Below are 26,536 nucleotides of genomic sequence, written 5' to 3'. Positions count from 1 at the left end.
ACTGTCCATTGAAGGCCTTCTCATGCAACCACATGCCACATACAAATGATACAAAACAGCAAAAGTAACTTTAATAATGCATTATAAACTATCTGGTGTCTTTTAAATGCCCTATGCAGTCTTGTGTGTGCACATCACATCCACGGAGGATTATGATTGAATGCATGTAAAGTTTTCAATGAAACTTAATGTGCTTTAAGACCTGTATCAATGATGACATTTCAGAAGTAATTACTTGGATAAAGGCACTTTGAGGCAGTTGGAATTAGATGTGATTTCCATATAAATACAAATATTATTTTCTTTCATTCCTGCTCACCGTGATTTGGCATACCCTGGATTCCTGACCAAAGGCAAAATAATGCATTTCTGATGTATGGCTAGCTTGGCGTTCATCATTGTTGTTTGTTGCAAGCTTTGTCACCTACTTCCTTTGGGACTCCTGCTTTTGGATTGCTGCACAACCTAACTTCACTGGAAATTCATACAGTATTGATTTACAGCACAGAAACAGGCCCTTTGCCCCAGCCTGGTGTGGGTGCTGCACCAATTTATTGGGGTAGATTTTGGTGGAAACGGTAGGTTTTGGCACGGATATTGCAAGGCCTCTATCCTACAACGTATTGCAAGGACTGCTGAGAGGAACATCAGTCCCTTTTCCATCCATCCAAGATATTTATCAGGTTTGCTGAATACACAGGGCCCTTAGCATTGCCAACAATCTGTCCAATCCGTCCTATAATCTCTTTTACCACCCCACCCACCATCAGGCAGGAGGTACCACAGTATTAGTACAAGGACTGATAGGATGGGAAGCAGCTTCCTCCTCCAGGCTGTGAGATCTCTAACCTCCCTACCACTGCCCTGGTCTCATCACCATGAAGCGTTATACTGGTTACTTTTTAAACTTGTGTTGTAAATGCACCTCATGCTAAACGTCAGTCTTCTGGAATGTGTTGATTAATTTATGGTAATATTGCTTTATGTGCTGTGCGTGTTGTATGTATTGTGTTATGCACCTTTGCCTGGAGGAACGTGGTTTTGTTTGGCGGCATACGGCTGAATGACAATAAACCTGAACTTGAACTTGAAGAAACAAGTCGGTGTTTTTAATGAGCAACTTATTAGCATTGAAAGCGGTATGGTAGTGTAACAATTAGCACGGCAGCTGGCTTACCATTAGCGCCAGCTGTAAGATTGCGGTTGGATTCTCCCCACTGCCTGTGAGGAGTTTTACACGTTCTCCCCAGGACTGAGGAGGATTCCTCTGGATGCCCTGGTTTCCTCCCACATTCCGGTGATATAAATGTTAGAGTTGGTAGTTGCACACGTGCTATGTTGGCGCTGGAAATGTGGCAACACTTACCAACTGCCCCCAGCACATTCTCCATGCAAACCACACCTCTCACCATCTGTTTTGATGTACATGTGACAAATGAACCTAATCTATTTTTTTTAAAAGGAACTAATTTCTGTAGGCACCTGACAGATCAAAATGAAGGCGAAAATAAGATGAATAAACACAGGAATTGATGTTAAATTCAATCTTTACGGGAGTTCTCTCCAGGGACTCTCAGATGTGAGGCTGAGTAATTTTTGTACCTGAAGAATTCCTGCAATCATTCGAACTCTCCACTTGGATGGTTTAGTCTACATACATTACTGTCATTCTGAAAATCAGGATTACATTTTGGACATAGTGAATGAAAACTTGATCTCAAACATTAACCCTTTACTCCCTCTGCCAGCATTGCTTGATTTCTGAGTAATTATAGCAGCTTCTGTTTGATATGGGGCCTACTGTGCTGGTGTTCTGCATAGAATCTGCCATTTTGTTCTGCTCCGTCAAGTCTATCTCAGGTCACATGTTGCGGCTGACATGTTTCAGAAGCACCTGCAACAAGGAATGAGAAACTGGAAACCAAATCCCCTTAGAGTGTTCTGTAAATTAGATCACAGTACTCTTCCAGGCCCGTCCTCAGAGAGGGACAATACATCACCTTCGTGGCCAACTCCATGTGGACCATGTGTCAGTATGTGTTCTGTTGTCCAGAGGTCACATCATGATCCCGCTGAAGTTACCACTAGCATATTTACAAGGATAAGCAGGATTTCAAATTCTTTCCCCCACTGAATGCTGCGGAATGCTTAAACTACTTGCAATTCCCAAACTAAGAAAAGCAAGTACTGGAACCAAACCTGGAACTTTCTGACCCACTTGGTTCTCAATTGTGCTCAGAATCAAATCACTTAGAATAAACAAATTACAAAAGATGAAATTTCTTTAAACCTAACCCAGACAGAATTCAAAAGACAAATTCACCATTTTGAACAAAACTCTGCTGGTAGTGACCATTTTGTACGACTGGGGAAGATTTCACCAATAGTTACAACACTGCCCTCTACAGGACAAATATGCACATGCCTGCAAACTGAAAACCTGATCATATATTAATCCAATTTATATAGAACATCGAACATAAAAAATGGAGCATAAGATAGTACAGAAGAGTATTGGTCTTTCGGCCCACGGTGTTATACCGACCTTGTCAAAGTAGAAAGTTTATTATCAAAGTACATACAGTATATCGTAACCTGGATAATGGACGACCTGACAGGTAGACCACAGTTTGTGCGGCTTCAGAGCTGTGTGTCAGACATGGCTATAAGCAGCACTGGAGCCCTAAAGGGCTCCCCTCCTATTTACCCTGTATACCTTAGACCTTGGATCCAACACTGAGTCATGTCATCTCAGACATCCCACCTCTCCCAGAGGATCCGGGAGTCTCCCGCATATTTATAGTGGCTCCCTGACGCCCACAAATTATATACAATGTCACGGAAATCAATTTTTTTGAGAGCGAGAGAGCGAGAGAAAGCAAGAGAGAGAGCAAGAGAAAGCAAGCAAGAGCACGAGAGAGAGCGCGAGCGCGCCATGGCAGAGTGTTCCAAAAAAAATAAAATATAAAACGTACGTCACCCCAGACTACACTAAAGTGTACCCCTGCCTAATAGGGGTCAAAATAATGACAGTGTTGCTCACTGCGCTGTTCACAACAGTGAATTTTCTATTGCCCATGGTGGGTTAAGACTGTAAAAGACATGTTGAGGTGAGTTTAACAGGTGTCATTCGTTCATTAGCATAGCTAACGTTATTTAAACTAGCTGGCTAGCTGCTAAGGAGCTACTCTATTGCAGACATCCCACCTCTCCCGGAAGTCTCCCGCAAATTGATGGTGCTACCTCCCTGAAATCAGTTTTTGCAGGGTGGGATATCTGTCATCTGCAGAAATTCTCTGATGACTCAGCAATAGTTGGATGTATGAGGGGAGGGCAGGAGGATGAATACAGGGCCTGATGGAGGACTTTGTCAAATGGTGCAAGCTGAATCATCTGCAGCTCAACATCAGTAAGACAAAGGAGGTGGTGATGGGCTTTAGGAAGACTAAGCCTGCACTGCTCCCTGGTAATATTGATGGTGAGGACGTGGATATGGTGAGGACCTACAAATCCCTGGGGGTGCACCTGGATGATAAGTTTGAGTGGAACACCAACACAGAGGCTGTTTACAAGAAGGGCCAGAGTCACCTCTACTTCCTGAGGAGACTGAGGTCCTTTTGAAGTATGTAGGCCTCTCCTTCACATGTTCTACCAGTCTGTTACCGCTAGTACAATCTTCCATGTGGTGGTGTGCTGAGGCAATGGCATCAACATAAGTGATCCAACAGTCTCAATAAACTGATTAGAAACTGATTAGACGCTCTGTCTGCCAGAGAAAGCAGGACCTCCCAGTGGCCACACATTTTAATTCCACGTTCCATTCCCATTTTGACATGTCCATCCACGGCCTCCTCTATTGTAAAGATGAAGCCACACTCAGGTTGGAGGAACAACACCGTCTGGGTAGCCTCCAACCTGATGGCATGAACATCGACTTCTCTAACTTCCGCTAGTGCCCCACCTCCCCCCAGTACCCCATCCGTTATTTATTTTTATACATACATTCTTTCTCTCACTCTCCTTTTTCTCCCTCTGTCCCTCTGAATATACCCCTTGCTCATCCTCTGTTCCCCCCACCCCCGTCTTTCTCCCTGGATCTCCTGTCCCATGATCCTCTTGTATCCCCTTTGCCAATCACCTGTCCAGCTCTTGGCTCCATCCCTCCCCCTCCTGTCTTCTCCTATCATTTTGGATCTTCCCCTCCCCATCTCACTTTCAAATCTCTTACTAGCTCTTCCTTCAGTTAGTCCTGACGAAGGGTCTCGGCCTGAAACGTCGACTGAAACTCTTCCAATAGATGCTGCCTGGCCTGCTGTGTTTACCAGCAACTTTGATGTGTGTTGCGTAAACTGATTAGAAAGGCTGGCTCTGTTATAGGAGTCAAACTGGGCACACTGGAGGCTGTGGTAGAACAAAGGACCCTACGAAAAAACCTGGCAATTCTGGGCAATGTTTCTCACCCTTTGCATGCCATATTGGCTGAATAGAGGAGTACTTTCAGTAATGGACTAAGACATCTGCGCTGCTCCAAAGAGTGCGACATGAGGTCATGCTTACCCTCAGCAATTAGGCTCCATAGTGAGTCAACCTGTTAGACTGTTTGAGGTAATGTATTTTTTATTTATTCTTCTTATTTCTTTTCTAATATTTGTATATCTGTACACTTGTAATACTACTGTGACACTGTAATTTCCTTTGGGATCAATAAAGTATCTATCTATCTACATACCTACCTATATCACCATATACTATTTTCAGATTCATTTTCTTGCAGGCATTTGCAGTAAAACAAAGAAATGCAATAGAATCAATGAAAAACTACACACACACAAAGACTAACAAATAACCAACCTACGAAGAAGACTAACTGTGCAAATTAAAAATATATTAATACATTGCTGTGCAAAAGTCTTAGGCACGTGTAAAATATTCTGTAAAGTGATGACGCTTCCAAAAATAATGAAATGAAAATTTTCTAAATATCAAAACATTTATATAAAGACCAGTAAACAGTGAAAAAACTAAATCAAATCATTTTTTGGTTTGGCCTTTAAAGCTGTATCAAGTTTCTTAGGTACACTGCCATTCAGTTTTGTAAGAAATTCGGATGGTAGGTTGTTCCAAGAATCTTGGAGAACTTGTTACAATTCTTCTTCAGTCTTTGACTGTCGCGCTTGCTTCTATCTCTCCAGGTAATTCCAGACAGCCCAAATGATGTTGAGATCAGGGCTCTGTGGGGGCCACACCATCAGAAACTATGTAAAAAAAAAATGCCTAAGACTTTTGCAGAGTATTGAGAATATACTGATATTACGGAGAATATAAGTTGAAGAATTCTTGAAAATGAGTCCATAAATGGTGGGATCAGTTCAGATTTGAGATGAGTGAAGTACACTAAGATCAATCTACCCCTTCCTTCCCACATAGCCAATTACTTTTCTTTAATCCAATTAAATTCTCTAATATATTTGCCTCTGCTACCACCCCTGACTGAATACTAATATTAAAATAATGTTTTTCCATCAATTTTAATGGCATTATACATTTTCTGTTTTGACAGGCGCAATTAAAGTTACTTATTTATAACTTTACAAGCAAATAAAGATAACTAATTGTATATACTTTGTTTGCATAAGGTCTGGGTATAATGAGTTCTGGCAATAAGATTTCATAAGACCATCAGACATAGGATCAAAAATTAGGCCCTTGGGCAATTAGTCTGCTCTGCTAATTGATCATGGCTGTTTTATTTTCCTTCTCAACCCCATTCTCCTGCCTTCACCCCGTAACCTTTGACATCCTTACTAATCAAGGACCTATTAATCACTTTAAATGTCCCCAATGACTTACTTCATTAGGTAGCCCCAATGAAATGGAGCCTAGACTGGTGGGATAAAAACCTCTTTAGTTGGCGGACCCAGGTGTTACAGCATTAAAAAGATGAAGATATATCCAGTTTATTGTGACCTTTGAATGACCTGGAATGTTTCACCCTGAAATGGAAATATAATTCATTTTCCAGCACCAACTTGTGAATTCGCAACTGAGGTCACTGTTATGTGATAAATGAGATTTTAATTTCATCTATTTCCATTTGATAGGCCTAATTTTCAAACACAATGTTCTAAAGTTCGATCTGTATTGCATGTGCATTGGTGTTTATTATATAAGAAGAGACATTCCCTGTGAAACCTGAGGCTGATTAACAATCTACCTGTTCTGCAGTTCTGTGTTAACGTCGTGCTTTTATTGAGCAATATCAGCATGAAACTGGAATGAAATTAAAAGTTTCTTCAGAGAACAGAGTCTCGGGAGAAGATTTACAACACTTGTCACTCCTCCTCTTGGACTCTGTTACTGATAGACTACTTGACATGTTAAGTTATTGGCTTTCAGAAAATGAAATGAGGTCCAAAGCTGTGTTCTTGGGGAATACTACTTAACTCTTCCATAGATGGTAATATGTTTCTCCCTAATGATAATCTAATGCAACATTAGTTTAAAATGTATTCCCTTCACAATGAGCTCTGACTTCCAATTTTGCTAGAAATTCTGCATGATCCCTAAGCAGAGGTACCCACTATTTAGCCAGTTCCCTGTAGTCCTGGACTGAAACAAAAAACTATCCACAGATTAGCTGGTATATGCAAGGCTCTTCAGGAAATCCTGATGCAGGATTTTGACTCAAAACACCACAGTAACGGTCAGCATAAGTCTATTTCAATTCTGCCACTGTCTGTAAGCAGTTTGTATGTTCTCCCTGTGACTATGTGAGTTTTTTCTAGGTGCTCCAGTTTCCTCCCACATTCTAAAGACGTGTGGGTTAGTAGGTTAATTGGTCACATGGGTGGTGCGAGTTCATTGGGCTCGTTACCATGCTGTATGTCTTTAAAAAAATCATAGCGTTAACAATGCTTTTCCTCTCACAGATGTGGCTCCATCAGCCGAGTCCCCAGTATATCGCCTATTGCTCCAGTATCCGGCATCTGCAGTCTCTTGTGTCTCTGTTCAGAAAGTCCTGGCTGTGCCTTCCATTAAAAAACTGGTACTGAAAGTATAAAAAATTGCACAGCTAAACTGGATTTAATTCAGGCTCGAGAAAAGCAGCATGAACTTTGAATATGCACATCAAAATCACAGTATTACTGAGTTAGTCTGTCAGGGTATTCATTAGCCCCAGCTGGCAAATAAGATGCTATACTCAGAAAAGAGAGCTTGGCGTACAGTTACAAGCCTGCAAAATGTGTAAGGACACATTTGCATAAAGATGAGAAAACCTGCAGATGCTGGAAATCCGAGCAACACACAAAATGCTGGAGGAACTCAGCAGGCCAGGCAGCACCTATGGAAAAGAGTAAACAGTCGACGATTCGGGCCGAAACCCTTTATCAGGACATCAGGAATCCTGGAGAAGGGTCTTGGCCCAAAACGTTGACCGCTTACTCTTTTTCCATAGCTGAGGCCTGGTCTGCTGATTCCCACCAGCATTTTGTGTGTGTAACACACGTTCACATAAAAGTTGGTCTGCATATTAAATCACACATGAAATCACCTTTGGCATGTTTAATATGTTTATATTCCATTTCAAATGAAATCTCTCACCCATCAGAAAATTGGTCCGGACAGCTCTAAAGATGATGCGCCTACACGTGGCTGGGAGTTTGCTGGCATCATTCACACATGGATCTCTGCCTCACCTGAAGAAATGTAATTAATACAGTGTAATCAATGATCTGCATTTTTGATTCATAGTCAAACTAGGAACAAATGCTGCAACTTCCTTAAACGAAGGCATATCACTAATGATCCACTCTCTGTGTGTGCCTGTCTGCTCTACACCTACCAACTAGGCTATGATCCTAATTCCCCAGTACTCAGGAAGTGAAGTAACTCTTTACTATCCTCCTTTATCTATGTCCTTTGGTTGTTGTGCCATCTGGAAGAGAAATAGATCTTCCCAGCTCAGTTAGTCTCGGTTTCTTGTAATTTTAGGCACCTCATTAAATCTTCTTCTATCTCTTGTGTTCCAAACAAATATATATTTATCTTGTGAATAAAAGCAAGAATCAATCATTAAACTGCCTTCCAAACACAATTTACAAGCAGTAATTGATTTTGAAATTTCAGTGACAGCTGCATAAACCAACACCACTGTCTGTGAAGAGAGAAGGCCACCAGAGATATACTTGAGAAACTGGACATGAACTTGAGACATTCTCCCATGCATTAGCCAAACAAATCGACAATAGGGCTATCAAAATCATGCTTCATTAACACTCTAGCCATGACTATACGGAGAGGAAAGTATAACATCCATCAATACTAAGAAACAGAAGGTGAAGTCCTTGAAGTTCTAGGCATTGAAACCAGGCACCAGGCATCTCAATCTAAGATATTATGCACTATTATGTTACAGACAAAGGGGAGTCCTAAGTCTCCTACCCCAAAACAAGACCAAATGATGTTCAAGTCTAGCTATTTAGCCATTAGCACATCAGATAAGTCAAAGTCATTTTGTTCTGTCAATCAAACCTTGCAGTGTCTGTATATCCAAAAAGCTAGCCATCACAACACTGCGTTAAGAGAAGGACATTTCAGATGACTGTGTTTTGTCTTCCAAGACATTTGTAATATCAACATAAATCACCTTTGGTCTCAGAAAAATTGTCTGTTGGTCTTTTCACTGAAATTCTGTTCCCACCGTAAATGTATACTTTGCTGGAACCATTTGTTCGTACCCAAAATATTAAGAGAAACCATGTATTACAGCAAATCAAGCTTGATAAACTGTTATTAGTTTTGCACATAAAACATACAGAAACAAATTATTTTGAGTCTGGGGAGATTCTTCCACCTAGTACCCCCTGCAGGCCTCCTATTACATCTACAACTCTTTGAACCACAATAGCTATTAAATCAAGAACCAAAACCAGTTCAATACCCATTGTGAAAGCCAGCTAAAACCAGTCTCCTCTTCCATTGAAGACTTTTCTCTCTTTCCCTGTTATGATGAAGGCAACTCTATGACAAGATGGTGCTGGCGAGACATGGCGACATTTTGCGAGCAGCAAACGAAACTACTAACTATTCTATTAATTATACTTTTACATGTTCTGGACTACGATCACTGCAATCCACAGCCTGCAATTTCCCTTTGGAAGCCGTGCTTTTGAACCATCTGCAGAACCTGGCGTTTTTGCAGAATCCTGAGGGATACTGCCCTTTATATGTTTCAGACATGTGGAGATACCTCAAAGCACTGTAAAGCATTGCTGCCTCCCAAATTAACTGGAAAAATCAACAAATCAACAAACACAAAATGCTGGAGGAGCTCAGCAAGTCAGGCAGCATCTATGGAGGGGGAATAAGCAGTCGACATTTCAGGCCGAGGCCCTTTGTGAGAACAGGAAAGGAAGGAGGTAGAATCCAAAATAAGAAGTTGAGGGGAGAAGAAGATAGATTGCTCAAACTGTGATGTGATAATGTCCTTTGTGGTAAGATCAATTAAAGCATAAACATTGGCCTAATGGCAGCATTAACATCCCCTTCCCCCACTTTTCTTTCGAGTAGTTCAATAAGATCTTCTTCTTCCTCCTCATATGGCAATCATCCCATCCCATGGCCTTAATATACAGTGTCTATAAAAAGTATTCACCTCCCCGATAGTTTTTATGTTTATTGTTTTACAACATTGACCCACAATGGATTCAACTTGGCTTTTTTGACACTGATCTACAGAAAAAGACTCTTTTGTGTCAAAGTTAAAACGGTTATCTACAAAGTGATCTATATTAATTTCAAATAGAAAACACAAAATAGTTGATTGCATAAGTATTCATCCCTTTAATCTGACAGAAAATCATCACTGGTGCAGCCGATTGGTTTTAGAAGTCACATAATTAGTTAAATGAAAATCTGTTTTGGAGATCTGTGTGGATTCAAGGTGTTTCAATTGATTCTACTGAAAATATGCCTGTATCTGGAAGGTCCAACTGCTGGTGAGTCAATATCCAGGCGAAAACTACACCATGAAGACAAAGGAACACTCCAAGCAACTCCGCAAAAAAGTTATTGAAAAGCACAACTCAGGATGGATACAAGGAAATGTCCAAGTCACTGAATATGCCCTGGAGTATAGTTAGGTCAATCATCAAGAAATGGAAAGAATATGACGCAGCTGTAAATCTGCCTAGACCTAGAGCAGACTGTCCTCAAAAACTGAGTGACTCTGCAAGAAGGGGACTAGTGAGAGAGGCCAAAAAGAGAACTTTGACAACTCTGGAGGAGTTACAAGTTTCAGTGGCTGAGATGGGAGAGACTACATATCCAACAACTGTTGCCCGAGTGCCTCACCAGTCACAGCTGTATGGGAGAGTGGCAAAGAGAAAGCCACTGTTGAAAAAAACTCACATGAAATCTCAGCTAGAGTTCACCAGCAGGCATGTGGAAGACTCTGAAGTGATTGCAAGAAGATTCTGTGATCTGATCAAATCAAAATTAAGCTTTTTGGCCATCAGACTAAAAGTTATATTTGCCATAAGCCAACTACTGCTCACCATCAAAAACACACCATCCCTACCATGAAGCATGGTGGTGACTGCATCATGCTGTGGGGATGCTTCACTGCAGCAGGTCCTGGAAAGCTTGTGAAGGTAGAGAGTAAAATGCAGGGAAGTCCTGATGCAATCTGCAAGAGAAGTGTGACTGGGAGAAGATTTGTTTTCCAGCAAGACAATGACCCCAAGCATAAAGCCAAAGCTACACAGGAATGGCTTAAAAACAACAAAGTTAATGTCCTGGTGTGGCCAAGTCAGAGTCCAGACCTCAATCCAATTGAGAATTTGTAACTGGACCTGAAAAGGACTGTTCGCTCACGATCCCCATGCAATCTGACAGAACTTGAGCAGTTTTGTAAAGAAGAATGGGGAAAAATTGCAGTGTCCAGGTGTGCAAAGCTCAAGGCTGTAATTGCTGCCAAAGGTGGATCTACTATATACTGACTTGAAGGGGGTGAATACTAATGCAATCAATTATTATGTGTTTTATATTTGTAATTAATTTAAATCACTTTGTAGAGATCTGTTTTCACTTTGACATTAAAGGGTCTTTTTCTGTTGATATGTGTCAAAAAAAGCCAAATTAAATCCATTGTGATTCAATGTTGTAAACAATAAAACATGAAAACTTCCGGGGGGGGCGGGGGGGGATGAATACTTCTCTTAGGCACTGTAATTTCTTGTCTAAATACACATCACCAGTACAACAGCACTGTCTGCCTAGACTTTAGGTGTTTGTCTGGTGCAGGTTTTGAACGCATCCCCTTCTGCAGCCAAAGCTTAACGCTCTATAATGCCGGTGATCTCCAATCAGAGTTCAATTCCCAATGGTTTCTGTAAGGGTTTCTTATGTTCTCCCCATGACCATGTGATATCCCCCTGGGTGCTCCATTTTCCTCTCACATTTAAAATACGTACGGTTAGGATTAGGGTTCGCGAGTTGCGGGCATGGTATGTTGGCGCCAGAAGTGTGACGACGCTTGCAGACTGCACCAAGGACAATCTTCTGATGGTGTTGGTTGCTGATCCAAGTGATGCATTTCACTGTATGATTCGATGTACTTGTGGTGAATATGGCTAATCTTTAATTCACAATCCTACTACCCAATGTCTGCAGATGTGCTTTTTACATTTTCATTGCATCATCATTGAAATCATGGAGGCAAGTACAGAGGACGAGCAAGTGTTCAGTGCCTTCTACCAGCCTCTCTCTCACAGCAGCCGGAGAAGCTGTACGCATGTGGTGGTTTCTTGCTCTCTTGTATTCGCCGCTCCCGAGGGAAGGCCCCTGCATTCGAGTGATCTCTCCCTCCCTCGGTGCTGTCGAAGGATGGTGGTGGAGGAAAGTTTAATCAATGCGTGGACTGTAAACTTGGACTCCAATTCAGGTTTATGCTGTGCTCTCATTTCTAGTCCTAGTTCTGGTCACTCTTTTTTAACTACTGCTTCTGGGTGATCTTTGAATCGTGGCGACCTGCAGTTAATAAACACTGAGCTGAACTGTACTGAAATATGCCTTTTGATCTTGTGCTTTATATTCTGTGATTTGCTCGTTGTTGTTGACATCCACGCAAATTTTTTTCGGTGGGTAGGGAAGGGGGGGGTTGACGTTTTTCTTTGAACAGGTTGGTTCCATGGTTCTTCTTTGTTTGTTGGCTGTCTGTGGGGGAAGATGAAACTCAGATTCAGAATCAGTTTTATTATCATGTGTCGTGAAATTTGTTAAATTAACAGCAGCAGTACAATGCAATGCGTGATAATATAGAAAGAAAAAATAAGTAAATCAATTACAGTAAGTATATATATATATATATACTGTATATATATATAGAAACATAGAAACATAGAAAATAGGTGCAGGAGTAGGCCATTCGGCCCTTCGAGCCTGCACCGCCATTCAGTATGATCATGGCTGATCATCCAACTCAGAACCCTGTACCTGCCTTCCCTCCATACCCCCTGACCCCTTTAGCCACAAGGGCCATATATAAAACAATTAGATTAAAAGTAGCGCAAAACAGATAAAATATATTAAAAAGCAAGTGTTCATGGGTTCAGTGTCTGTTTGGAAATTGGATGGCAGAGGGGAAGAAGCAGTTCCTGAATCACTGAGTGTGTGCCTTCAGGCTTCTGTACCTCCTGCCTGATGGTAACAATGAGAAGAGGGGATGTTCTGGGTGAAGGGGGTTCTTAGTAATGGACCCCGCCTTTCTATGGCACAGCTCCTTGAAGATGTCATGGTTACTACAGAGGCTGGTGCCCAAGATGGAGCTGACTAATTTTACAACTTTCTGTAGCTTCTTTCAATCCTGTGCAGTAGCCCACCCGTACCAGAAAGTTGGAATGCTCTGCCCAGTGTTTCAGGTGACAAACCCAGGTTGTATGCTGCATGCATATTTAGATAATAAATGGACTTGAATCCTTGAATTAACCACTTCAACATTATTTATGGTTTATGCAAGCATTTGTTTTCTACATCTGCCAGTTTTTATTTATCCTCATGAATTATTATCGGAGTTTATCCTGTGTAACTCATTCTGCTGATCTTCATCCAGCATTATCCTCACTGTGATCATTTTGCACTGAGTTTCAGAATCCAAATCAATCATGAAAATGAGAAGCAGTTCTCTTATCGCCTGTAAGCTGAATCATTGATCTTGTCCGCGCCCTGGACTCTGGACGTCTGGAGAGAATTCACAGTCCAGCCTTAGGAGTTGGCAGGATTACACCACAATAAACGCTAAAGCAAGATGGGAAGATCCTACTGGCACTTGTGGTATTGAATCTCTCCAGGTCAAAGAAAAAGAAAGCAGGAAAGAACAGAATTGTGGAGAAATAGGATATGCTGAATCTGTGCTAATTCAACACAATCAGCTATACTCCTCCAATACTGAGGTAATTATCCTGGATCACAAATTTAAATCTGTCAGTATAACCTGGGTCATGTGAGTTTGGACAGAAATCATGCTTCACCGTTCAGATAGTACTATACAAAACAATTCCAGCCTTTACAAACATGTACTAGCTCATCATCTGAGTTTATATGTTTAACAGATGAGCTTTCAAGATAATGAAATAGAAGAATATTGAATATAGAAAACAAATGGAGGAACTGGAATGTACAGAATGTTTTTGACTGATAGCTATATCAAAACACACAAATTAGGTTTAGTTGACTCAAGGTTTTAATCAATCACTCTACCTTCTGCTGCCCGCTGTAGATTCTAATGGATATATCAGAAAACCCAAGCCAAATATCATAGATCTAATCATATACTGTGTCTACAATGTTGACGCTAATTTCCTGTAACTCTCACAATGAAGCTAGCTTGATAGCACAGAGACAGGGTTCCTCTATTTCACATGTGTTTGATCAAACAAACACATACCTCTCATAGTTCTTCACAATACAGGCAACCATTCGGCCCACTGAGTCAGTGCCAGCTCTCAGAACATTTCCTTTCTACCACTTATCTCTTTTAACATATTCTCTCTGACATACCCATTAACTCCACTCTGATTCTCCCACTGCCCACGTACACCAGGGGTAACTTACTATAACCAATTAATCTATCAACCAACATAGAACATACAACAATGCAGCACAGTACAGGCCCTTCAGCCCATCATATTGTGCCAACCTTCAATTTACTCCAAAATCCATCTATTCTTCCCTCCCTCATAGCTCTCCATTTTTTCATCCACCCTGTCCTTATAAATCTCTTAAATATCCCTAATATTTAATCTACAATCACCCTTGGTAGCTCATTCCACAAACCCACCATTCTCTGGGAAAAAAAACCTACATCTGACATTCCCCTATGCTTTCTTCCAAGCGCATTGAAGTTTTGCCCCATGGCTTCAGTTTGAGGGAGGAAACCAAGGAAACCACCCAGTTACAGTCGGAACATGCAAACTCTACAGAGACAGCAACCAAAGTCAGGATCAAACCTGGCTCCTCGGAACTATAAGACACCTGCATCTATTATTATACAGTGGTTCAGTCCCTAGGAATTAAATCCTTTGAAAAATATTTCACCTTGGAGCCTGCTCCAGCAAATCAAGATGTGATTGATGTGATGGATTTTGGTATTCTGGCACAGTCTCACATGTAATCAAAGCTCATGCTGAGCTTTATTACCACAGCTAGGTAGCAGTTCGGTTACTAGGGCCAGTGGAGTAAATGCAGGCCAAAGTCCAGTTGCGTTCTTCCTCCTGCCTGTTGGCCCATCCCTCTTTGTACAGAATGCTCCTGAGTGGGCAACAGTGTTCAGCTTTGGCCTGACTTGACATGACACCAGGCATGGGAGATATTAGAATGAAGCATTTACAAGAGCACTAAAATGCAAGAAAATAGGAGCAGAAGTAGACCACTTCGCCCTTCAAGCTTGCCCACCATACAACACAATTATGGCTGATTTATGCTGGCCAATCTCCTTTTCTCTGCTGGTTCCCCATTACCCTTTATTGTAGGGTATAAGTGTTGCCCAATTGTGTCACAACCATTAAATGAATGAGAAATTTGTTGCAGTGGTCCATGCTGGAATAGGAAAGGTGAACAGGACATTAGCATTGATATTAGGTAGCAAAGAGTCGGTGTCAGTAAAGCAAAAAGAAGGAATTTACATATAAAAGAGAAAATCTGCAGATGCTGGAAATCCAATCAACACACACAAAATGCTGGAGGAACTCAGCAGGCCAGGTAGCATCTATGGAAAAGAGTAAACAGCCAATGTTTTGGGCCATGTTTTACATAAAAAGCAATGTTTTTCATAAAAAGCATACTTTAAAGCCAATGATTCATTACTGTTATCAAAGGAAATTCCATAAACAGTACTATAATCTTATTTTGGATAAATCTGTCCTCAACCAAAATTCAAATGAACAAGTCATATTTGTAATTTCCTTAATAATAATAGTCTTTCATTTCCCAACAGCATTAAAGGAAGCCCTTCGCATTTTTCCTGAGGCGAAACAGCAATCTAGCAATTTATTTGTTAATTTCAGAGCACCACCATGTGGAAATATCTCAGAACTGCAGCCTCCAGTGAACACCGTGGAAGATATTAGGCAACATTTGACACAGCTGAGGGCTAATTTTCACCTTCACCACTCAAGCAGTAAGCTGTCGGATGAAAAATAGACAGTCTTTATAACAGGTGTCAGATCGATCCTGCTAGAAAATGAAGGTGAAAACTATTCCACCAGTTATTTATACACTTCAATCATGGCTGAGCATTAAATCACATAGAAATCAGGTGGAATTTAAATACTAAAATGGATTATTCTAATAGTCCTTGTGATATATGATCTAATTCTAAAATAGCCCACCTACAATTTCTTTATTAACACAAGGTATTATATTTCATTAAGCCTAAACATTAATGATGCCAATACTTGCTTTCATTCTCCCAATGAACACTGAATGGCAACGGTTACTATGGGAACCAGTGAGAAACTATCATTTCCACAACTCAAAAGCAGTGTTAGAATTATTTTTAAACAATGCGTTAACAGTATATGAGTGTATGCTTACATACAAAAATGAATGGCATTTGCTACTACAAAAGCGTGTGGACAAGACTGAGTCAGTACTGAACAGTGGCATTGTGGTTGGGCTACAGGACTAGCAGCCAGAGTTCGGAACTGTTGCTCTGGAAATGTGAATTTGAATCCCATCTTGGCATCTGAAGAATTTCAATTCAAGTAATGAAATTTTAAAAATCTGGAATTTAAAAAGGAAAGAAAAGCTAATCTCAGAAGGGGTAACCACAAAACTACAGAACTGTTATAAAAATCCCATCCAGTTCACCATTGTTGAAGGACATCAGCCATCCTTACCTAGATGTAACCCTTAACCAACCAATGTGAGCTTTGTAGCTCAGAGGAAATAAGGGATTGACATTAAATGGCTACATTCCCAGCTCACATCCCGGCAATAAGAAAATAAAACAAGTAAACAGCAATAATTTGCATTTAGGTAAGACCTTGAACATAGAGAGATGCCCCATGCCTTTTCACAAAATAATGGCCAAGTAAAATAGAGAGTGAAGAAATGTCAATGACTAAGAGTCAAAGAGAACAATGTTGAAAGGCAGGGATGTTTATCAATAGAAATTGTGGACAAATTCTGCAAACTGTGAAGGCTTGCGTAAAGTCTATGAGCAGTAATAATAAAAGTTGGAAAAATAAGAAGCAATGAGTAAATTTGAGAAGAAACCTTTGGTACTGGAGAGGTGGTGAGCAAAATGGGTACCTCAGGGTCTTGGTGCAAAGCCTATGATTCCTCCTATTTTGCATAAAAATCTTGTAAAAAACAATGTGAACTAGCCAAGTGGATAAAAAAAAGATCCAGCCCAGAGGGGCCTTGGGATGGGAAAGCAAGTACATGAGCTATGCATTGAATTGGTAAGAGATATAAGAGATAAGATTTATAGTTCAGGAATGGAGCTGAAGTGATTATAATGAAGCTGAAAGCAAAATAGAAGTTTTAATAGGCTTGGCTTTAACCATCACCAACTAACACAGAGAGAGACAGTCAACAAGCCAATTGGATGTTGGGCTTCAGCCAAAAGTGTAGAATGTAAGTCAGATGAAATAATGCCCAAAAGTGTAAATGCTCCTCGAATACAGATCCAGTTCTTGTTGCCTGGAAACAGGAGGAGTTTCCAAGGATTGAAAGAACCCAACTCTTAGCCTCATGGTGCGAATGATTTAAAAAACTCTGGAGAAAATAAATTTTTCCGCCTTGTGGGGTGAAGGACAACTGAGCTGATCATAAAGACATGGACAACGATATAGAAAGTAGAACCCATGAGCAATTATTTTTGGTAAACCACCAAAGGAGATCAGGGGCATGTATTGAAACATGAAAGCGCCCTTTCAGACTGAGAACAGGAAATTTTTCTTCACACAAAGTGATCAACAGTTTGAATAAATTTTCCCTGACGTATTGGAAATATGCTTCATGAACTACACAAGCTGCCAGTTCGACAGTAACAGGCTAGAAAAGGCGTTGATTGGCAACGCTTTTCATGCACAGATCAATTCATCCCAGCACAGAACATGCCAACAAGCATTTTCAGGCACAAATGCGCACATCTGTTGCCAGTTACATTTGCAGATTTGATGAATTTCACGTATCAGAAATGCACTTAATGATATCACCGTCAATACAATGTCCATTTCTACTCTAAATGATTCAGATTAGAGCTCAAAGGTATGACCTATGAGCCTCATGAAACAGTCTTCAGAGGAAGTAACATAGCGTTGTGCTACTTTGCTGTTTTTATTGCTGTTTAATAGTGACATCAGGGAACCTGACCTCATAACTCACCGCTGGCCACTCCATCCCTTCCAAAGTTCATAATGTACGTTAAAACTGAAAGGAAGAGTTTTTCTCTGGCATCCACCTGCTAATGTACTGAGTGGTGACATTCTATTAGCATCCTTGCCAGCTGTGGTATGAAAATGGGACAGTGGGATAATAAATCAGCCATGATGGAATGGCAGAGCAGACTTGATGAGTCGAATGGCTGAATTCTGCTCCTATGTCTTAACGTCTTATGAGAAGCCTGCAGCCACCACACCCATTTCTATTATTGCACAAAAAAGAATGAGAGGACACATAAAAATGTTAGTTCTGAAGAATCATTCATAGCAACCTAAACCAATCATCATCATAGCTTGTCACACCAGACAGCCAGCCACTCTAGTGTTGTTTGGTTGATGTTGAGCAGGTCAGTGTCAGCTAAGTCAGGTGAGAGTGGGCAGTTGTGCAGAACGTGTTCAATGTTCTGCACCCTTTTGCCACACTCACAGGATTCGCTGGTCTTTAAACCCCACTTCACCATATTGTCTCCCGTCCTACAAACTCCCGCTCTCGCTCTGCTGAGAGTGCACCACTTCCGTCTGTCAAGCAGTGCCCCGTCTGGCAACATTTCTGTGGGGTCTTGCACTGTATTGTTTGGTGGGGTTCTGGCTTCTGTTTGTTGCCAGAGGTCAATCCTGTATGTTTGGGGGGATGTTCAGTGCGGTAGTTCCTCCACTGTAGCAAAGCTTTTCCTCAATTTTAGGCGGTTGGAAACTGGCACATGATGATGTAGTGGGTGCTGTGGATCCGAGTTCTGTTTACCTTTTGCAATTTTTGTTGTATTGTGTCTTCGGATCTCTGGGGAAGCAATGCCTGCAAGTCTGTAAATGATGTTAGTGGGTGTGGGGTGCAGTGTGCCCGTGATTATTCGGCAGGTTTCATTAAGCAATGTGTCTATTTTCTTCGCATGGGCTGATCTGCCCCACACAGGTGCACAGTATTCTGCAGGTGCATAGCAGTGTACTGGGGCAGTTGATCTAAGTGTGTGAGCATTAGCTCCCCATTTTGTGCCTGCTAATTTTTTCAAGAGAGAATTGCGAGAGCCAACTTTTCCTCTGAGTTTTTGGATGTGGGTGGCAAATGAGAGCGTCCTATCCAGTGTCACGCCCAGGTAAATTGGAGTCGGATGGTGTTCAAGCTAAACCAAGATAATGCAAATGTCAATAATCATGTATTTTTATCTTATACCTAACCCCAGTGCCAACAAGTTGGGTTACATGTCCTGCTTCAACCTTGTATTGTCCTTTTTCTGGCTAATCATGGTTGAGGGAAGGCTGTACCCTTTCCCTGTAAGTCTGCAAAGACATGCTTGATAATCTACAAGAGACTTTAGACTGTTGGTCCCAGACAATTGAAGGAACAATTAGGAAGGCTGGGAGCAAGGGGCTAAGGTGCCTGACAGAAAACAGCCAGTTTCTTTCATGGGGTGGCACGATAATGTAGCAGTCAGCATAACGCTACAACGGTGCCAATGGTTAGTTAGGGTGAGTGAGTTATGGGCATGTTATGTTGGCACCTGAAGCATGGTGACATTTGTGGTCTTCAGCCAATTTGATTTGATGCAAACAATGCATTTCACTATATGTTTTGATGTACATGGGACAAATAAAGCTAATCTCTTTAAAAATAAACCACTGGAAGATTTCAATGGGTCTAGCAGCATCTGCGGAGGCAAAAGGGGACAGTCGATGCTTTGAGTTGATACATTGCTTCCGGCCTGACCGTGCAGAGAACAGTAGTCATTTCATAGAAATGGGAGGGTATTGGGTGCAACAGGGGCTTTAAGTTGCTAGGTGGAACCAGATAATAGGGAAATGAAGGGCAGATGGGGGTACGTAGAGGAGGAAGGAGGGGTGTTGAGGCAGGGGCTGCTAGGTGATAGGTTTCCATCTATGTGTTCTGTCCACCCATCTTATCTGTTCCCAATTCCGTTGCAACACTGCCCATACCTCCCATCCTTCTAGTAACATAACCCTTCAAAATATCTTTACATTTCCCTTTTGTCTTAATCATTCCTCACTGATATCAGTGATGGTAATGTCCAGTGACATCAGCTGCCAAGGTCCCTCTCTGGAATTCCTTTCTTTCTTACTGCCCCTTTCTCTTTAAAATCTGCTCTTTTGATCAAGCTTTTGGTTATCTCTTCTCTCTTAATGGGCCAATAGAACTTCTCTCACATGTCTTTGGACAATGGCAGAGGAGCTTTCTGAAATGAAACCTCCAGTTATGTGGTTGAAACTAGGTCATGAAACATTTAAAATCTTTAGTGGTTAGGATTGAAGAAATTTGATCTCTTTGAATGGATGAAACAAAGGGCCACATCACGGTCTTCATGGGTTGTTTCTCAAAGTGCCCTGGAGCATTTTTACTGACTAGGTTGTGCCTTTCCCTCAAACCATACTATTCCCACAGTCCTATTGATATTTTCCAACACAAGGCTGCTTCAGTAGATTCATGAGGCAGAGCAGTCTGTGACTGTCAACTAGGCTTCAGGAATAGATCCTGACGCCCCATCCCAGAGATACCTGTGTTAACATCCATTGCTAGAAGTTAATTAAAAACATGAAGATGGAGATTGGGGCTGCATGGTAGCATAGTGGTTATCACTATGCTTGACAGTACTGCGACCTGGGTTCAATTCCCACCGCTGCCTGTAAGGAGCTTATATGTTCTCCCCATGACTACGTGGGTTTCCAATTTCCTTCCACAGTCCAAAGGTGAACTGGTTGGTAGGTTAGTTGGTCATTGTAAGTTGTCCCGTGGTTAGGCTAGGATAAAACTGGCGGATTGCCGGGTGGCATGGCTCAAAGGGCCAAAGGGGTTTATTCTACACTGTATCAAATAACAAATCATGAACTAGGGCCTCAGTTTAAGTTCCCCACCCCACTGGATTGTGATATATCCAGTTGTGACTGGCATAAAGTTAAGGGTTAAGATGCACTTTACCCTCCAGCCCAGATTCAATGCAGAGTCCAACAACAAAACAAGCTTTGCAATACACCAGCATCTGACTTCCAGCTGATTCCTATCTTCTGTGTTGGTATGTGGACTTTGCAGATTTATATGGCAAGATGTTCTGGCTCATTATGTTTAATGCAGTTTTCATATTGCTTCTGGAATAGCGGACCAGATTCCGATAGGCCACCTCTCAGGCTATGATTTCTTTCATCAAAGATCAGCACTCCACGTCTCAGTTCTTTGCTGCTTAATTCAATTTCCTCTCATGTTTCGAACACTAGCAGAGAAACCTTAATATGTTAACTGAAGTTGAATTGTCAGCAACGCACACAAAATGCTGGAGGAACGCAGCAGGCCAGGCAGCATCAGGTCTCGGCCCGAAACGTCTTCCTATAGATGCTGCCTGGCCTGCTGCGTTCCACCAGAATTTTGTGTGTGATGCTGAATTTCCAGTATCTGCAGATTTTCTCATGTTTGAATTATCAGCACTAAGGTTTGGAATTTGTCCCACTCCAGATATCTGAGCTCAGTTCTCTAATATGACGCACCAGTGAAGTAGAGGGCTACACTGCTGGATGTTCAACAGAAGTCACATCAGCTTTCTCAGATAGATATAAATTACCTCAAGGTAGCATTTTGAAGAGCAGGAGAATTATTTCCTGCCATCCTGGCCTGTTTTCATCCTTCGGTAAATTCCATCTAAAAGCAGATTATCTGTTCACTTTCATAGTCCTCTTTGAAAGAATGTGCAATCATGATCACCCTTTCAAATGGAAGTTCTTCAGTGTTTATAAGGCACTGGATCACAAAATGCACAAGATAAATGCATAACTTTTTGATTTGCTTTGTTTAATTACATTAGTGAGTGATTTCAAATTTTGTAGTGAAAAATATCAAATTATATTAGAATTATGTTAACATCATTCAATCAAACTTTGAATGGTTGAATTGTCTTAAAATGACTAGTCAGTCAAAAATCTGGATTAAAATTATTATGTGTTGGATTGTTGCAACTGACAGGGGGGGCACATTAGTAATATGTTTTTTATACCAAAATTTTCTGGAGCCGTATAGAAAATCTAAACCAGCAGCATTTAAACTCCCACAGAAAAATATTTCTCTTTGAGGTGAACCCATACATAATATACAGCCTCGGGCAATTTCATTCCCTCTCTTGCTATCAGAAGTCATTGAAATCCATGCAGGGCTGGAAGGGTTTAGGTTATCAGATAAAATAAAAGGTTTCTAACAAACTAATGAAGACCAAATGGAGTACTTCTATTTTCTGTTTCGGAAAGCTTAAATGAGAGTGTAAATTTGCTAGGTATTGGAAGGGTAAGCAGGCATCTCCCTCATAAGATTTTAAAGCACAGGAACAGAATTTGGCCATTTGGCCCATCAAGTCTGTGCTGACATTTAACCATGGCTAATTTATTGTCACTCTCAGCCCCATTTTCCTGCCTTAGGGTTGTGTATGGTGACATATATGTACTTTGATAATAAATTTACTTTGAACTTTGAACTCTGAACCTATCCACTTTCACTTTAAATAGACTCAATGACAGCCTCTAGGACATTCTGTGGCAATTAATTCTACAGGTTCACCACCTTCGGACTAAAGAAATCCCTCCTCATCTCTGTTGTAAAGGGATGCCCTTCTCTTCTGGGGGTGTGCCCTCTGGTCATAGACTCCCCCACTATAGGAGACACCTTCTTATGGGACAAGCAAGTGTACACAACTGATTTTATATATATTTTCTTGTTGTTTGCTGCAGAACGGATGCAGTGAAACCTTATGATTCTGCTTACCACCAATTTGTTGTCTATACTCTAATTCCATTCACAAATAAAACAAAATTTGGATTTGCACGCTTGCTGATAAAACCCTGTTCGTTTCATCACCTTTGCCCACATTGATGCACGTGAAACTTAAATCCATGTTAAAGTATAGGTGCTGTGTTTCTGGAATGTTCAATTTCAAATCAGGGGCAGCTGGTTCGAGTTATGCCCAAAATAAGATGATGCACATGCTTTCAATTGCTTTCTGTCGGTGAACAGAAATATCTGTATGGGGGAGTTATGGAATTTCCAAGCAGTTACTTATTGTAGACTTGCTGTGCTCTCAGTTTGTTACCACAGTATGTCAGTTTAATGTTAACAAAGCTGCAGAGCTCCAAAGATAAATTTCTCTGGAATGATTTAGTGGAATGCTCCCCAGCCTCACCCCATAAAACAAGTAAAAGCCTGATAATAAAATTTTTCATAACTTTTGTGCATGAGAGAGGGGAGGAAGATCAGATTGGCAATGGGTAACTGAATGTCATATTCTCTAATACAGATGAATAAATACTGAAAATGTTAACCTTTGAATAATGACTTTTAAAAACTTGATACCGCATTTGTACAAAATACCCTTGAGATATTGAATTTAAATGCAAACAACAGGAATTCTGCAGATGCTGGAAATTCAAGCAACACACATCAAAGTTGCTGGTGAACGCAGCAGGCCAGGCAGCATCTGTAGGAAGAGGTGCAGTTGACGTTTCAGGCCGAGACCCTTAGTTAGTCCTGACGAAGGGTCTCGGCCTGAAACGTCGACTGCACCTCTTCCTACAGATGCTGCCTGGCCTGCTGCGTTCACCAGCAACTTTGATGTGTGTTGCTTGAGATATTGAAGCTGTTTTTGAGTTCAACAGTCCTGTCAAGCCAGGTACAGAACTGTAATTATGTGAAAGTGAACATATTAGGCACATGCAAAGCAAAATATAGTGATTGGAAACAGTGTGGGTGAGGAAAAGAAAAAAGATAAGGATGCATTAACAGAGTGGAAGTCAAGGCAAATTAATAAAGCTTTTGAAGACATGGTAGAGTGAAAAAACAAAGTCATTGAGAGAAGCAACACACACAAAATGCTGCAGGAACTCAGCAGGCCAGGCAGCATCTATGGAAAAAAGTAGGGTTGACGTTTCAAGCCAAGTTCCTCCAGCATTTTGTGTGTGTTGCTCGGATAGCCAGCATCTGCAGATTTTCTCTTGTTTGATATTGAGAGAAATTTTTCTGGAGGGCATGGTATAAGAGATACTTACAAGTGCCAGAGGGAGAGAAGAGAGATATGTAAAATGATAGGGAGCTAGAAATCAGGCATTTATACTTGGAGTAAGTGCACAAGGATCTTTGTGTCAACTCTGCAGAGCACAGAAGTCAAAAAAGCAAGGTTAGTCAGATGAGGGAATTCTGAATGGCCACTGATGTCAATGATAGAAGCAGAAAGGCAAACAACGAAGCATTGATGTCCAGCTTCAAGGTGATAAAAACTCGTTAGGATTTAGTACAATAGAGCAGGACCAGCAGGAGTGAACATGGGCATGTCTTGGAAAAGAAGCAGTATTAGTAACATACTTCCAGTAGGGTGAGGTTTCGCTGACAGTTGGGTGAAAATGGTTTTCAGAGGTGACTTCACATATTATTCTGTGATTTCTGTACAGATCAAATTCAGAAAGTAGGAAGTTTTTCTCTCTCCTCCACAAGTAAAATTTTGTCCAGGTTTGCCTCATTCAGAATGGACATAAAATTTCCCAAACTCTGCTCAAAGTTTCCCTGTTGCTTCAAGAGCGCAGGAGTAGTTGGGATGTGGAGTGAGTACTTTGGCAGTAGTATAGTCAGGCTGTTTTTAGGAGGGAAACAATTAGCATGCACTGTGAAGACAGAGTAAAAGGATGCTTTGTTGTGTTCCAATTACGTTATACCTGTCCAAGAAGAGCCCAAAATTAGATGGAACTCCTGAAGCACTTGCAGTCTTCCTCTGATTAGAAAGAAAATACCGATCTATTCCAGAAACATGCATTATAATTTCACAGCAAACAGTGATGCTTCAATTTCATTTGCCTCAATACGGTACTTAAGGAAAGCATTGTGAAAAATTGCCAAATACTCTCTCAAAAATACAGTGGCACTTTTATATAAAGCACTTGCATAGAATCAATTAACCAATCTTTTAAACAAATGCAATCCAATTATTCATTCCGTGTATGGGATCTGTTGCTGAGATACAATGACAGGGTAGTTCCAAAGGAATGTTACCCTCCTGGCAACTCTCTTTAACTGTACTGCATAGTGTGGAACTGAGATATGCAGATCAGAAAAGTCCCAGATTTAATAAGAATTTATCCATTGCAAAGCTGGAACTAAATTCCTCCTCTCTCAGCAGGAAGGCAAACATTTATCTACATTTCCTGTTTTGGATTCCTCAAGCTAGGTTTCTGATGGATGGTTATTGAACCAAAATGTTAACTTGTATCCACCTCTTCATTGACGAGAAATGTTAACACTTTCACGCCCCATGTGTGTTGGCTGACTTGCTGAAAATGTCCAAACATTTACTTAAGATAGGTTAATTTCAGGTAGAAGATAGGTTAGTTTCAGGTAGTAGATAGGTTGATTGTTGAACTAATTGTGATTGTTAAGCACAATCAAATAATCAAAGACTTGATTTTTAGTAAATTCAAATGTTGAAGCTCGAGGAAGAGTAGGAAGTGATGCAACACAATTTGTTGTTCAGTTACATGTGGTGACAACGCAAGTGGCAATCACAGAGTGATTCCCCATCACTGAAAGCTTATTAACACACAGCTGATGGTAATTGATTTTATTAACAATTAGCTTGGAATTTCAGCAAAATGTCATCATCATGCCATTCACCTAAATTATTTTGTCCTGACGAAGGGTCTCGGCCTGAAACGTCGACTGTACCTCTTCCTAAAGATGCTGCCTGGCCTGCTGCGTTCTCCAGCGACTTTGATGTGTGTTACCTAAATTATTTGTCACAATTGCTATTCTACATTAGTCTGCATTCACGTTAACACGAAATTCCCACCCTGTAAGGATATCAACCTTCTGCACACAGCATTCTGCACATTGCTCTTTCCTTCCAAATAAGACAGACCTTTTGTACACTTCATCCTTTTCTCCACAATGTCCCTCCTAAACCTGGAATTTCCTCACAAAGCCCCTCAACTCCATTTCTTTCTTTAAGTAACCCATTAAAACTTGAAATCTTGACCATCCTTCTTTGTCTTGGAATTCATTCTAAATGCACGATTGTCTTTGTCATTTAATCTGTCTTGGCTTCCACCCCATTAACTTTTGATCTTTCCTCTCCTTCTCCACTTCTATGCATCCTTCGCATTTGTGAGAAGTCACTGATCAGAAATGTCATCTGTGTTTCCTTCTCCACAGATGCTGCCTGAGGAAATTAGTATTTCCAGCAATTTTCTATTTTCTAGATTTCAAATTTCCAATATATATGTTTTTTCTTCTTCTCTGTGTTTAGAAATTAATCACCAGTTAACCATTCTAAACCTGCTACCTTCAAAGGAACCAAATTCTGGCAGTAGAGTAGATCTTTCAGAGTCTACTGTACAGGAGGTTTAGTGTTTCTGAGCAAGGATGAACTTCAAAATGCAAATTCATTGGGAATTTGTGCTCACTGTAAGAAGGCAGGGAGAGAATCACTTTTCAATTAGTCAGATTGAAGAATGTATATAGAATCCAAACTAGCAAATATAAAGTGTGAAAAAAATAATTGGACTTAAATAATATATATAAAATTAAATAAAAATTGTAAAACATAGATACAATTGAGTGAGAGATG

This window comes from Mobula hypostoma, chromosome 10 (assembly GCF_963921235.1).
Source record: "Mobula hypostoma chromosome 10, sMobHyp1.1, whole genome shotgun sequence".
Classification (NCBI taxonomy): domain Eukaryota; kingdom Metazoa; phylum Chordata; class Chondrichthyes; order Myliobatiformes; family Myliobatidae; genus Mobula; species Mobula hypostoma.
This window is presented reverse-complemented; position numbering follows the sequence as displayed.